The sequence below is a fragment of the Lygodium microphyllum genome, chromosome 20 (assembly GCF_053477565.2).
Source record: "Lygodium microphyllum isolate KBCC chromosome 20, Lygodium_microphyllum_v1.1.10, whole genome shotgun sequence".
In the NCBI taxonomy this organism is placed as follows: domain Eukaryota; kingdom Viridiplantae; phylum Streptophyta; class Polypodiopsida; order Schizaeales; family Lygodiaceae; genus Lygodium; species Lygodium microphyllum.
In genome coordinates, this window is record NC_141154.1 from 19,094,319 (window position 1) to 19,110,894 (window position 16,576).

Genomic DNA, 16,576 nt, shown 5'->3' on the forward strand with positions numbered 1-16,576 from the left:
TAAATAGAATACCTGTCAACAGGCGAGTCCCATCCTGTCTCTGATCTGATGCTAGAGCCTGCGCTAGTTAAAACAGTTTGCTGAATTTTCCCTTTGTTTGCAGTCTCCAAAGCATAAGTCCATAGTGCGGACTGAGTCTCCGATCCCTTCTCAATCTGTACTCCATATGCAGGAGCATCACCTCTAGCCGTCACATAAGAAGTACGCGCAGCCATGTCCTCCACTAACTTCTTCATTCCACCTTTACCAAAGTTGGTAGCAAGTGGAGCTCCTGTCTCAGTCAACCAAATCTTACCATCTTGCCCCCAATATACCAAATTCTGCCTCCTTGCATCCTGGAAAGAGTCACAATCCCTGCAATGCTGATGCTCCGTACTATCACACCAAATACATCTCCAATCTCTCCTAGGAGCACTAGGAGCACTCCTAGGTGCAGTAGGAACACTGGAAGAAATAGTAGGCACAGTCGAAGCAAACTGCTCCTTCAACTTACCCACCAACTCCGCTTTGACTGACTCAAGTGTCAAATCTGTGATTCCTTTGATTATATCATCAATAGAGGTAGGCACCGATGGAACAGATGGGTTTGGAGCAGAAGGTGTAGGCATCGGTCGTGGAATAGGAGGAATAGGTGGAGTAGAAACAGTAGGCACTGGCATAGGCCAAGAAACTGGCTGAGGAGGAGAAGAAATAACAGGGATAGAAGTAGGCATAGGAGCTGATGATGATGTAGGTGTCATGGAACCATTCTGTAGACGAGTCTTCCATATCCTCCTCTTGGTCAATGTCGAAACTGCATCCTGAGCATCCTGCCAATCAGTTTTAAGACCCATAGGCTTCGTACGATCTTCAAGAAGCTCACCCAATTCTTCTTGAAGAGCAGGATCTGCAGCTTGCAAGAAAAGTTCAACTTTTTCAACATCCAATGCTCTTTGTTCAATAGCATCAAGCTGACTATACCTCTCTTCGAATTCTCGAATCAACTCTGAAGCAGCAAGACCTTTATTTGGCATGTAGACCCACTCTCGGAATGACCGTCGAGTAGCCATACCAAAGTCCTCAAGGAAATATTCTTCTTTAAGAGCCTTCTTAAAATCTTGCCAATGTGTATTTTGAATATATAAATCAGTCATCTTTGTCCTCAAAGCAGGTGTGACAAGTCGAAGGAAGTACTTACTCATAAGTCCAGCAGGAACTCCAAAGAACCCCATATTGATCTCATATGTCTTCAAATATGCTGAAACATTACGCCCGTCAAATAGCTTCTTCTCACTCTCAACTGCTTCAATAGCCTTAGTCGCGCTGTTTGCATTCTCCTGCTCCGAATAGAGTTGCCTTTGCTGAGACAACTGTTGTTGATGCAATTGTTGTTGCTGCTGCATATACATTTGAGTTTGCTGATTTTGGAGCTGCATATACATGGACATATTCTGCAAAATCTGTTTTAGATCCTCCGTTGAAGTACTTGACGCAGCAGTCATTGATGGAGCTGAAGTAGAGGCAGCTGGAGTTGTAGAGGAAGCTGAAATAGAGGCTGAAGTGTCTCCCATCCTGAAATTTCTGCGACGCTTTCACGTCGGGTTCACCAAAGATGTCGAAGGATTTGTGAAAGCAATGTCGCAACCACAGAAGTCCTTATTAAATTTCAGGATTGGCAATCAATCTTACAAATAGACAAGATGAATAGATTGATAAGCAATAATAGATCTGCCAAACTTCCAATGAGTCTGACACAATGGCTTAACTTTAAAGATGCACCACAGATAGAAATAGCTACACTTGAGTCACATCATGTGCCAACCAAGATGCCTGCATGTAAGTAGCTATTTATATTGGGGTTCACTGCAGAGTATCTGTTTCCAGCACAGTAGCTTCAATCCTTTTCATTTGGAGAAGACCGTCCATACCGTCCAAGCCATCTCTTTGTACATAAGTTCCAATTTGTCTTTTGCATCTGGGAAGTTCGTAGAACACCAATGTTGTAAAGCAGATATATTATTTATCCAGTGGTTCACTACAGTATGGGCAGGTTTGCAACCATTTCTCATAGCTTCAAAAGCAACAGGATCAGTGTCCGCATAGACTTCCAAATCTGTCTTCAAAGACTTATGCCTCTCCTCTGTACTTTTTAGTTCTAATTAGGCTGCCTCACGTTCAACTGTATCCTCTCTGCCTTTCTTGGAGCACTCTATCTCTCTAGTAAGCTGTGCTTGCTGTTACTTTAAGTTTCCTATAACAGCTTCGAGTTTTGCTCGAACTTGTCTCAGCTGATCAGCAGAGCTTGGAAAACTCCAGAAATATTCATACGTGCCAATCTTGTCTTTGAACAGGAGATCGTCATCAACTAAGGTCTGCAGCACATCCTTCACTGTTTGACTGACCACCCCTTTCCTGGGTCTTGCTTCTCCAATTCACGCAGAAGATAGACATCCTGGCTTTCATGGAAGATCTTTAAAGGTTGACTTCTCTTTTCGTCCAGAGAGAGACTTCTATTCTTCGACATGAACACTCCCATATTTGCGACGATACGTTCCGCTTGCAGCCGAGAGAGATGCTCAACTTCGAATCCGGATGGGTCTACCACCGTGGACGCCGCCTGTGCACTGCGCTGCGACTGTCAGTCCACAGGCTTTCTCCTCAACTTGGCGGCCATGCCGACAACTCCATGACTAATCATTGACTCCTTTTTGCAATTATGTTTGTTGATGCCGATGTCTTCATCTTGAACTTCACTTATTCCCTGCAGCTTCTCACCAGATGTCGCACCTTTGACTTGACTGACTGTTATGATTGAAGATTCCGTTGTTAACTTTATCTCCAAAACTTGCCATAATCATTGTGTCACCTTGTCATCTTCTGCAACGTTCTCAGTCTCCTCAGCACATTCTTTTTGTCTGTCCACTCACCGTCTCCGTTCTTCTGCTGTCTCACGCCTGCTACCTTATTTGTCATCCTTTTATGTATGCGGTGATCTTGATGTCGACGACGACGATGATGATAAAACATTGCTGGTCATTTCTGTGTAGGAAGAAATCCCTCTTCCTCTGATCCGGATCGATGGATGAATATATCGGAATCAAAAATGGATTATAGCACAGATGCTGTGATTATGTACTGTTGCTGAGAAAGGATGGCTCCTCCTCCGAGCTCCTTGAGAGTCCTCGATAGCCTTCCCCTCTGCCTCCGTGCTCACAATCCGATAGATCTTCCCTTGGCGTTCTGATTCTCTCCTTTCAAAATATCGAATATATGATCAGGATTCCCCAAGCTTGATTCCCCCCTAAACTCCTCTGTTCCTCCCTTCCTTTTCCTGCCGCGTTCCTCCATCCCAAAATACCTCTTCTTCTTTTTCAAAATAGCTCCCCTTCTTCCCCCCAAAAAGGCTCTTTCCTTTTTCAAAAATAGCCATCCGTGGCAAAGCTTTTTCCTTTATTAGACCCTCTGAATCCAGTAATAAGACTGTGCTCGGCAGCTGGATGATGTCGAACCTTCACCACTGTCAAAGATTTCAAGAAATCCCCCAAGCTCCAAGTTCAGCGTATCTTGAAATGTATGCATTCCATGAGATTACATCATGAATTGGCAGCATGTCAAAAACACGATGTGCTTCAGCAAGTAAGCCACTTATGCCATACATGTCTACCAGTTTGTTTCCAATATAAAGCTGAGGCAAGAGACTACATCACGAATGGGTAAGTTGTTGAAAACATGATGTACTTCCGCAAGGGAGCCAAATTTCCCATACATATCCACAAGAGAGTTGCCCACCAAGGGCTACAAGCGCCACATTTACCATAGATACTAATAAGTATGCTATTAACAAAAACTTCTGAAGTGAAGCCCTTCATGTGAGCATCAATACTCATACGCTGAGAATAAATGTAATCACAACAACTAAATATGTACAAAGTACCAAATCCCATGCACAACTTTTGGGTGGTTTACACACCTCGAATGCGCAGCAATACGACAACGTGTGTGACATTCAATAAGTCGGTGTAGTCAGTGATTTAACCACAGTTAGCCTTGGTTAGTCATACCTATGTGTGTAAGTCTCTTTCAGTTCGTATGATGGAAGAATAATGGAAGAAGAATAACAATGAGTTGAGCCTCATCTTCCGCTCCACTCTGTCTCCCTCCCTCTCTTAGCTTCATTAGTCTTTGCACAATGGTTGAGACGACTTTACCTAATGCTCGCGATAACTCTATTGCTGATTTTGATGATATCCTCATAGCCACCTTCTCCCTTCCCTTAGCTTCGTTTCCATTTGATGCAACAGAGGTGGCAAGGATGGTTCTAATATACGGTGTCCTTGCCAATCGCCACTTCACATATAATAAGAAAAAGAAAATAAAATAAAATAAGAATATATCGATCATGGAAGAAAATAACTTTGGTCCCTGTCATGCTGACCTATTCTTCAAGAAAAGGTGGAAATACCCTCGGGAGTAGGAAAAAAAGAAAGGAGGAAAAAAAAAACAAAACAAACTGTTATAAGAGAAAGAGAAGTAATTCCCTGTCATAACAGGCCTCGTTCCAAGACAATGTGACACACACACCCTTGGACAAGAAGATGGTTGTGGAACAGGTAGTAGCACCCTACAATCTAGGGTCGCCAATCTCTAGCCGAACTCTTGCAGGCGAAGTTTTCAAGCCACCTCCCTTGGTGCACTAAATTATGTAACTTCTCTAGTGCTTCTAATTCCTACAATAGACAAAGTTTCCAACATGCAATTCCAAGCATCAAACTTGTTAGCTACCTCCCTGGGTAGCCTTCTTCATCAATCAATCCATATTGATACCATCAACTAGTCGAAGCTGACCTTCATCAACAAACAATTGAGTGATGTGAGCTTTCATCCTAACTGGATGGGCTGTGAGTATGGGCTGCCCTCTGTATTTATTAATAGAGTGTGAGATTGAGAGTGAGGTGAGTGACCAATCTTTTTCCTTTAATTCAAATGAGAGGTGAGCAGTGTGGAATGGAGGGTTGCATGCATGGACTACGCCTCTCAATGCACAAAGCACAAACTTGTTCGTATGCATGACACTATAAGGCTCCTTGGCCTTCCTTCTCGCAATGTATCCAGCACAAGGTGGGATACATTGCTACACCATCAAATGTGCACAAGGCATACAACCTTTGCACAAGTGATTGTGAGGATAACAATAATGGGTGTAAGGATCGGGTTGCCCTCCTATATTCTCAAACAGAGTGTGAGTCAAAGGGGATTCGAGTGTGATTGGTGTGTCCTCAAAACAATCATCGAGAAGTGAGATTAAGGGACATTACAACACTTGGCACAATGTAAGTTTTCCTTTTCCTATGCACCCACAGGATGGGTCTCTACTGTCATCACATGACATGTCACCCTATTCTGTACACTGCACCATAAGGCTCCCTGGCCTTCCTGCTTGCACCTATGCCAAACAGGGGTGGACATACTTATGCACCCTTAACTATGTACCTTGGCATACTCCTTTTGTACCATTTCCCTTGTTGATTTCTAAATCAGGTGTATGTTATGGGGTTCTCTACGAGATTCATCAAGTGATGTATGTTATGGGACGAGTGACTATTCTTTCCTCCCCATTTGAGTGATTGTGCGCTGTGTGCAATATCCTTCGTCATCATTCCAATTCCTACACTTTCATAAGCAAAGGTGCCTCCTTGGGTGTTGTTGTGTGGTCCCTACTACACTGGACGTATGCTGTGAAGACATCTTGGTACCTCCTACAGAGCCGACTACGACACAGGACACGACATCAACAGTCAACCGCAATGCTCGACAAACTGGGCCAAGTTTTTCTAACCCTACACCTTTTGTTTGCAAGTGAAAGTCATGTTTTAATTGTGGGGACATTAACGTGCAATCTGGTGACATATCTTGTATTCATGCAAAGTCATTTCATCCTCCCTAGTAAGCTTTTAATTGTCGGGACGTGTCCCTGTGGGTCTACTGAGCATACATCTTGCATATGTCATTCACGAAATCTACGTATATCCCATGTCTTAACTTTACCCTAATGGGTCCCTTGCCCACCCACCAACCCTCATCTCCCTTACCTAAGCGGCCATTCCTATTGTCATTTTTCTTTAGACATTGTTTTGGTCGTTTTTCATGTGAACATATCCTAAGTTTATGAAAACCCAAATCCAATCTTACAACCATGTGTATCCTTACAATGTACCTTTTTCAATTCACTGCCCCCTGCTTCGAGCAATGGATTGAAAGTTATTAAAATTTTAAGCAATTCTCGCACATTGGATATTTTTTCATATGAACGGTTCTTATTATTTCAGAATGAAGATCTGATTTGATAGCCCTATCACGTACACCTTCAATTGCTATTTTTTCTTTTTACCACCACTCATTCTGATGTATGGTTTGTCCGTTATTTATTTTTGAGGGTTTTCATGTATTTTTCGTGCATATTAGTGTCCTTTTTCCATGTGAACCTGCCCTATTCTCCTTGGAATTCAATTTCAAGTGGACATCCTTGACCGCCCCCCTTCTTTCCAATTTCTCATTTTTCCCCTACCCTGTTTCGATCTCCAAATTTTTTGTTATTAATTTTTATAAGTGTTTTTGAGTTTTGTTTTATTGTTTTTTCCATGTGAACACCTTCTCCTAACCCCAAAAATGCATTTTGACCTAATTGCCATGTCATCCAGACTTGTCCTACCATTTTTCATTTTTATTGTCTTTTGTTTCGATGCACTGATCTTCCACAATTAATTTACATGTTTAGTTGCGGGTGTGTTTTTGTTGTTTTTTCCATGTGAATGTGTCTTCCCATCCATAAAACCCCGTTTTCCCTTTTCCATCCTACTTGCCCTATTCTTTTGGACATTTTCTATGTTCACTTTGTCACATTTTGATTGCCAAATCTTTTGGTATTACATTTTCTTCCTTGTTTTGGATATGTTTTTTTGGTTTTTCCCACGTGTATGGCTCCTATCTCTATCAGAATGGCATTCTGATGTCATAGGCCTATGTGGCCCATCATTTTGAGTATTTGTCCTATTTGCCACATTTTGTTCTGGCGGATGGATTTTGTAGCATTAATTTTTGTATAATTTTGCGCCCCGTTATCATGCATGTTTGTGCGTGTACATCTTTGTTTTTATCTTTTAATGCACGTTGGCATGTCTGTCATGTTGCTGTCTGTATGCACGTGTGCCCGGACAACCTCTCATTCGTCGAAACACAAATTTTTTTACGCCATCTTGTGCACGTGTGCGGCACGGGGGGGCACTTTTTTGGGTTTTTCTCCTTTTATTTTTAAAAGCCACCTAACAAGAAAAGAAGAAAAAACAAAACCCTACCTGTCCACCCCCCTCCTAATTCCTTACCTCATTTCTTACTCCCCCTTAATGTCTACCCCACTTCCTCTTCATTCCCCTTGCCTTGTGGTCTGCCCCCCTCAACCGGCCTTGTGACCTCTACCCCCCCCCCCCAAAAAGGACATCGGCCCCCTTCCTATTACCCCTCCCGTCCCTTATGGCCCCCTAATGATGCCCAAACCCCCAATGTACCCCCCTTCCACCATCCGCCTTTCCCCCCTCCCTTGCCCCCCTTTCCCAACCATTCCCTCGTCCCCTCCTTCCTTACCTTTCCCGCACCATTCCCCCTCCCTCCATCTCCCTCCTCCTCCCCTTCATCCCTCTCCGTCTCCCCCTGCCATCGAACTCGCCATCAACGCCATCATTGGCCCTCGACTGGCCATTGCAGTGGAGGCCCCCATGCTGGTGACATCGTCGGCCCGTTGTCCCCTGCCCATCCTTCTCCCCACGTGCCACTTCCATCGGCCCTTTTGATGCCCTACCACCTGCCCATCAAACCATTTGCCCCCTGGCCCTCCTTGCGGACACCACCTCAGTGCAACCACCCCCACCAACGGATTGCAACTTCCCCTAACCTTCCTAGCTCGACTACCACCTATCCCACTCCGTCATTGTTGGCTGTAAGCGGTGTTGCCCTTACACATTGTTCACTTGCCGCCCCCGCCAGTTGGCCAACCTCTTCTGTTTCACTGCCTCCTTAGCCACCCTTGGCCGTTTCCCTTACTACTCGCCCTGCCCCACCACTAGCCCCACCCATTTTCCAACCCCAACCCTTCTCACCCCACCAGCCCCACCCAATTCCCCTTCACCCCATAACCATTACCCCCCCTCCTACTTAGTCCCCCCTTGCCCCCCATAACCATTTCCCCCCCCCCCCCACCCCCTACTTATCCCGCTTTCCCCCCCCCATAAACCCCTTCTCCAACCGCCATCCCTAACCCCCCCTTGGCTCCTATTCCCTTGCAAAACCTTCCCCCCCCCCCCCACGATTCCCCACTACTCTCCCTTGGCCCCTGTTCCTATGGGCCCCTCCATTCCAGTCGACACATGTGCCGCCGACAATATGTAAATTTCCACGCAACGTGTAAACCACCACCGACAATGCGCATGTATGGGCGTGACTTGTGAGTATTAACGCGCGAGGATGTGCGTCCGGTCTTCTCCATGCGGTGATGCAGACATTAGCAGCCGTTCACATGTCATAACTGTTCCGTCATAGCAACAGTTAACATGTAATTTTCAAATCTGAATCCATTAAAAAATCCATAAAAAACACCAAAAACCATTAAAAATTAAAAAAAATAAAAAAGATAAAAATAACTATAAAAATTAAAAAAACACAAAAAATAGCTGAAATTTTCTTAATCAATTGTTGATTTTTTGGAATCATTTTTCTTTCTTGAGCACATATGAATAAATGATAGAAAATATTATACAAATTTAAAAATCCTTTCACAATTAAAAAAAAAAGCATTCAAAAAATCAATAATTAAAAAAATAAAAAAACTCCAAAAAATTCCACACACTCTTTCAAATAATTTTCAATATTTCATGAGCTAACATTGCATATATAAATGCCGAACTCATTTTTAAAAAATAAAATAAAAACAAACCAACAACACACCACACAAACAAACTAACAAAAATAAAAACCTCAAATTGAATACCTAATTCATTCACACTCATTTTGAAATTTCACACATCCCTTGAAAAGCAAAATGATCCCAACACAAACCCTCCTAATGACTCCATACATAAACTAAAAAAAAAACTCCAAAGTACAACAAAACCAAACATACAACTTTAATGTTAAACACAACGCCACACTAAAATCCTATTAAATAATCGATAAATCTTAAAACAGACCCATAAAAATTTTCCAATCCCCCCTTCCCTATTGATGTGATCATCCACATTGCACAAGTCTCCCATCTTTAACTTTGGTGCATCATGGTATTCATCTTTTGGTTTATATTTCACAAGAGGTAGAGTGCTCCCTACTCGCCTTATTGTTACCACTTGTGGATTTTTTTTCTTTTTTGTGTGGATTCTTTGGACGTGGAGTACGTTTTAGACCTTGCAGGTGTCCACCCACTGCCATGTTCCTTTTTGTTTTCCCTCTCCCAGGTGCACCATAACGCACCATTAACTGTAATTTAAAAACTACCGATCGTTGTACCCACCAAATGAACACACTACACATCATAAATTGTCATTAAAATAAGCCCAACCGTTAATTAGAAAAGGAACCCCGCCATTGCACGATGTCGTACTGCTACACATCCGAGGTGTGGAATCCACCAAAAAGTTGTGTGTGTGACATTTGTTACTTTGTACATATTTAGTTGTTGTGTTTGTATTTTGTTTTGCGTGGGCAGTATGGTGGAGGTGGGATCTTTGTTCCAATGCTGACACTAGTGACGGGATTCGATCAAAAGTCTTCTACAGCTTTTTCTAAATGTATGATCATGGGAAGTGTTGTTGCATCTGTCTTGTACAATTTTGGGCTTTCTTCTTCAATTATTGATTATGATCTTGCTCTGATTTTCCAACTTGCATTGATGTTGGGAATTAGCACTGGGGTGGTCTTCAATGTGATATTTCCAAATTGGATAGTCACTATTCTGCTCTTAGTGCTTTTCATTGGGACTTCATTGAAAACATTCTTCAATGGAATCTCTCTATGGAAGAAGGAGACACTTGAAAAGAGGGTGGTTAAGAAAGTAAAGACTTGGTGTGCGCCTTGTGAAGCAGGTCTTGAAAATGGAGACTATGAGGCTTTGCCTGCAGGCTTCACTAGTTTTGAACATTCATCCCCAAAAGTGAAGTGGACCAGTATTGTAGCGCTATTTTTATGTGTGGATATCTTTCTTGGTCTTGCAGGTTTTTAAAGAACTACACGAAGACATGTAGCAAGTACTATTGGCTGTATAATCTACTGCAGGTTCCAGTGGTAGGAACTGCTATGAAAGAGGAGGTGGAGTACTCTAATTCGCTTGTTAAAATCCAGTGGTCACTTCCTATGCGATTTCTGTGTGCTTTTTCTAGTCTTTTAGATGACATGGGCTATTGTGGGAAGTCAACTTTTCTGGAAAAAGAGAAGCCTGAAGAAAAAAAAACAACGAATGAGAAAACATAGGAGGGGAGAAAAAGCGGATTTGGGGGGGTCGCAAGAGGTTGCTGTATCTCAGGGATTTGAGGACCAAGTTCTGTGACGAAGATGCTTCATGTTGTGGAGTTCTTTACCCTGTTAACAGAGAGAAGTAGCCAAGAAAAAAACGGATTTCATTGAAGCTTTCCTTTTTATCCATTGGATATCTAAAAGCTGAGCAGCTTGCTCTTGCAAGAGAACAGCTCCGGATCCTGTTTCCTGAGTTGTATGTTGCTTATGTGCCTGCTTGTACTTATGAAGGCAACAACATCATTTTATTGCTACAAGTAGCAAGGTTTTTAATGAAGTATATCTCTCAGTTAGGCTTTGGGAAAAAGCCATCTGGAACTGCAGCATATTTAGGGAATGTAGGTAGCCTTATGCAAGAGAATTGTCAAGTTGAAAAAGGAATTGATTGGTTGGACCCTAGGGTCATGCAGCATGATTTTGAAGCCAGGTCTGCAAGACTTGCTGTCTTTTGTGGAACTCAAATTGGTAGAGCAGCCAACCAGGAAACGGGATTTGCTGAGATGTTCTAGGAGTTGGTTGAAGTTGCATGGGACATTGCGAACTTATTGTTGTCACAAAATTCATTGAAGCCTTGAATAAAGAATTACCAGGGAGAGCTGTAAATGTAAAGAGATAACTTCAGAACTTGTGCAATATCTATGCTTTATCATTGCTTACCTTGTAAGTGGAGTTCAGAGAGTGATTACAGTGATAGTGACAGTGGCAGCTACAGCATTGATAGCAACAGTGACAATGACAGTGATAGCTGCAGTGAAAGTGCCAGTGAGCTAGAGATTGCTAATCCCAACAAAGCCAGAAGTGCTACTGATATTGGCAGTGATCTTAGCAAGCAAGTTGTAAAGAGAAATACTGTAACAAACTTACTTGAAGGAGCTCCTGCAATTGTTGAGAAGAAATGCAGTGGATCTGATAGAGAAAGAGGAATTGTTCTTTTTGGAGACTTCATCTTTAGAAGCAACCAATGAAGAGAATGCCTTTTATACGGCGTTGATGGAGATCTATCAAATAGTCTGCAAAAAGCCTTTGATTGTAAATGAAGACGAGGGGTATGGAAATACAGCGCTGTGGATGAACTAAGTCTGATCATATTTTCTGCTTCCAGGGCCCACTTTGTAAACATGTCTGAATTCATTCAATAAGAATCTTACCATGTGGCAAACCTGTGAAATGGACATGCAATTGCATATCTACACCATTTGAATGGTAAACACGTTTCAAGTAAGCTTCATGAAGAAGTTCTATCCTGTTTTGGCTGTCAAGGCAGGCTGGATTAGTGACTATAACGGGAAATTTGTGGATACTCCAGAGGCATAGCAATTGAGGAATTGATTTGTGAATGTAGACAAATACTCATTTTATAATTTTATTTCATGAGATAGAAGGCCTAGTTATTCAGATAAACCAGACTAGATTGCTGCAAAAGGCATAGTTTCATACATTAAACCCGATACCATTGTAATCTGCGGACTGCATGGTCTAGCAAAGGCATATTGTATCTTCTTTCATTGAATTTTTCCTTATACAGAGTTGAATAGAAAAGAAAGACCTGCTTACAGTTTGCTAGAAACACTATATATATTTTGGCATACTCAATAGAAAAATGTCTTCATGTGGATTGCAATTATTTCAGCTCATATGCAACTTGGATGAGAAGAGCAAACTATGTTGGAGCTTAGAGAATGGACAGATTATCTTGCATAGCCTGATCTTGCTTGATTGATCTTCTATCTTGAAATTATTCAAAGTCCTCTGTGGTCATGACTTTGCTTTCGAAATCCTTCGACATCTTTGGTAAACCCGACGTGAAAGCGTCGCATAAATTTCAGGATGGGAGATGCTTCAGCATCAATTTCAGCCTCTTCTACGATTCCTGCTTTGTCCTCTACTTCAGCTCCATCATTGACTGCTGCTTCAAGTACTTCAACGGATGATTTAAAGCAGATTTTACAGAATATGTCTATGTATATGCAGCTTCAAAATCAGCAGACACAATTGTATATGTAGCAGCAGTAGCAATGGCATCAACAACAGTTGTCTCAGTAAAGGCAACTATATTCGAAGCAGGAGAATGCAATCAGCGCGACTAAGGCAATTGAAGCAGTTGAGAATGAGAAGAAGCTATTTGATGGCCGTAATGTTTCAGCTTATTTGAAGATGTATGAGATCAAGATGGGATTTTTTGGAGTACCAACTGGACTTATGAGTAAGTAATTCCTTCGTCTTGTCACACCCGCCTTGAGGGCAAAAGTGACTAATCTTTTTATTCAAAATTCGCATTGGCAAGATTTTAAGAAGGCCCTGAAAGAAGAGTATTTCCTTGAGGAATTTGGGATGGCTACACGGCGGTCATTCCGAGAGTGGGTCTACATGTCAAACAAAGGTCTAGCTGCTTCAGAGTTGATACGAGAATTTGAAGAGAGGTATAGTCAGCTTGATGCCATTGAACAAAGAGCATTGGATGTTGAGAAAGTTGAGCTTTTCTTGCGAGCTGCAGATCCTGCTCTTCAGGAAGAATTAGGAGAGCTTCTTGAGGATCGCACGAAGCCTATGGGTCTTAAAACGGATTGGTAAGATTCCCAGGATGCAGTCTCGACTTTGACCAAGAGGAGGATATGGAAGACCCGCCTACAGAATGGATCTATGACACCGATGCCATCTTCTGCTCCTATGCCTGCTTCAATCCCTGTTATTTCTTCTCTTCCTCAGCCAGTTTCTTGGCCTAAGCCAGTGCCTACTGTTTCTACTCCTCCTGTTCCTCTTGTTCCAAGACCAATGCCGGCTCCTTCTCCTCCAAAACCATCCGCTCCATCGGTGCCTTCCTCTCTTGATGACATCATCAAAGGCATAACGGATTTGACACTCGAGTCAGTTAAAGTAGAATTGGTGGGAAAATTGAAAGAGTAGTTTGCTTCGACTGCGCCTACTATTTCTTCTAATGCTCCTACTGCACTTAGGAGTGCTCCTAGTGCACCTAGGAGAGATCGAAGATGTATTTGGTGTGATAGTACGGATCATCAGCTTTGCAGGGATTGTGAATCTTTTCAGGATGCAAGGAGGAATAATTTGGTATTTTGGGGACAAGATGGTAAGATTTGGTTGACTGAAACAGTAGCTCCGCTTGCTACCAACTTTGGGAAAGGCGGAATGAAGAAATTAGTAGATGACATGGTTGCGCGTACTTCTTATGTGGCAGCTAGAGGAGATGCTTCTGCATATGGAGTTCAGATCGAGAAAGGATCAGAGAATCAGTCAGCATTATGGACTTATGCTATGGAGATGGCAAACAAGGGAAAAATTCAGCAAACTGTTTTGACTAGTGTAGGCTCTAGCATCAGATTTGAGACAGGTTGGGATTTGCCTGTTGATAGGTACACTATTTATGCCTACTTGGCTAAGTCTCAGGGAGCAGATGTACTTGTTGAGGAGAAGCGTAAGAGGGATGAAGAAAATCCAAATGCAGCTAAAAAGACTAGAGGGGGTGAGTTTGTTACTCCACCTATTGCAGGACTGTCTTTGAGACCAGGGCCAGAATGACAGATGGAAGATGCTCACAAGAAAGAAAAGAGGCAAGAGCCTAGAGAGAGAAAGCAGCCATGGTTTAGATTGATGTCCGATATTGAGACATCTACGGACATGAAGAAAATCTTTAATGACAAGATACTTGGCAGTGAGGTGACTTTCACTATTTTTGAGGTTTTGGGCATCTCGAAAAGAGAGTTTCAAGATCAGCTCCAATAAGTCCTGAAGAGGAAAAGATATGCATTGCCTACTATTGATACACATGGAGTTTTGATTGGGGAGTTGGAAGAGGATGAGGATGAGGTTATGGTTGAGAATGCTTCTGTTTTTCCACAGATAGAGAAGAGGGTTCAACCTATGCATTATGCTGAAACTGATGAGCCTGTTTTGATACTGCGTAGTCACTTTTCGCGGAGTCATTGGGCTAGGGCAACTACAAAAATGATAGTAAAAATTGGAGAGAAACAGGTGCCTTATGTTGCTTTGGTGGATCATGGTTCAGAGATTAATCTCATAGTTCATGGAGTTTATGAAAGTAATAGGTGGCCTATGGATGTAGAGCATGGGTGGCGTATGAGAGCTGCCAACAACACTGCAGGTGATTTGTATGCTTCTTGTCCTAGTGTCAGGGTTTCTATTGGAGATGTAGAGGAGGATTTCCATTTCTTTGTGCAGGATTCATGCTCTTATCCCATAATTCTTGGACAGCCATTCATCATAGAGATGCGCATGGAAACAAAAGTAATGGATGATGGATCTGCTTATGCACGGATTCACAGTAAAGATGGTATGAGAGCAGTTTAGTTTATGACTGTGTGTGTGAACCATGTTAGAAACAGGGATACTCTTAGAGATGCACCTTTGCCCACTGTGAGGGATTCGGGTTTTCATTAGGTACCGCTGTTTTGCAAGACGACGGTGGTATAGAGCAGAGGAGATTGGAGTTCTCGCCTCCTGGCAACAGTGTTTTCTCCTCCAGTTTTGTTGGAATTTCAGCAAATAGTTCGATGAGTTATCAGAAGATTTCTAAGTTGCGTAGAGCTGCCAGGCAGTACATATGCAGGAAGGACAAAATTTTGAAAAATGCAGGTATTTTAGAAGATGATGAGCATATAGATGGGATGTATGATAGTATGATTTGTGCAGATATGATGACAGAGATGGAAAATATGCTGAAAACTGATATGCAGAGTTGTCACAGTAATGTATCAGTGCAATCCCTGGACATGTTTCATGAAATTACAGATTTTGTGTCACAGATAGAGTCAGAGGTTGAGGTGACTCAGCAAAAAGTGTTGAGTGCTGAAGAAATTCAGCAAACAAAGTTTTCGGCTGATTATGATCAGCTTACAAAGACATAGAGGGCTGAAAACTTTCAGCCAACAGAGTTTACTGCTGAAATATTTCAGCATCTAGAGTTTAGGGCTGTTCCTATGCAGTCCATAGAGCAGAGGGTTGAGGATATTCAGCCCACTAGAGTGCAGAATTGGTGATTTACAGTAAGATTTGAGTAATGTAGAGGATCATAATGAAGCTAGGGTTGACATGACATACAAAACTGTGGATAAGAAGGTGAAGGTGGTAGCTGTACCGCTTCCACCTGACAGTGATCAGCAAATAGAGAGGGCTGCTAAACAGCCAATTTTGAGGAATCCAGAGCATATAGGCCATAAATTTTCAGCAGAGACTCTTGCTGAATTAAAAATTGAAAATGGTGATTTCTTGCTATCCACAGAGAAACAATGCTTTCAGGAGATGCTTAAGTGACATGGAAGGGGGTTTGTTTTTTTTCCGCATGAGATTGGATGTGTGAATCTGGATATTGTTGCTCCTATGGTGATCTTTACTATTCCTCATATTCCATGGAACCTCCGACCTATTCTAGTGCCAAAGGCACACCTGCCAAAGTTAACTGACTTGTTAAATGAGAAAATCAAGATGGGAATCCTAGAGTCTTCATCTGCACCATACTCAAATAGGTGGTTTACGATTCCAAAGAAGAATGGTACTCTCCGATTTATATAGGACATGCAGCCAGTAAACAGAGTTACTATCAGGAATGTTGGTATAGGTCCAGTTGTGGATGAGTTTGTAGAAGCATTTGCTGGATGTGCCATCTATTCTTTAGGTGATTTGTATTCGGGATATGATCAGTTTTAGCTGGCTTTGGAAAGCAAGGACATAACCACTATGAGAACTCCTATTGGGCTTGTCAAGATGTGTACCTTGCCTCAAGGTGCCACTAGTTTTGTTGCGCATATGATGAATGCCATGCATAAGGTCCTTCGTGATTGCATACCTTAGCTTACCATGCCTTTCTTGGATGATGTGCCCATTAAGGGGTGTGCAGAAGAAGAGAAGAATGAGAGTCTAAATGAGCAGGGATGCAGATACTTTGTGGCTGATCATATTTCAGCTTGTGAGAAGATTTTGGCTAGGTTAGAAGAAGTGAACTTGACACTATCAAGGCAAAAATCTGTTTTTGGAGTAAATGAGGTTGTCATTGTTGGACATATGTGTGGGTATT

At 42.3% G+C, this 16,576-nt stretch overlaps 1 pseudogene; it reads right to left on the reverse strand.

Moving 5' to 3' along the window:
• Window positions 1-1,883: 1,883 nt before the first annotated feature.
• Window positions 1,884-2,503, reverse strand: LOC148018713 (meiotic nuclear division protein 1 homolog pseudogene; annotated as a pseudogene).
• Window positions 2,504-16,576: the final 14,073 nt, after the last annotated feature.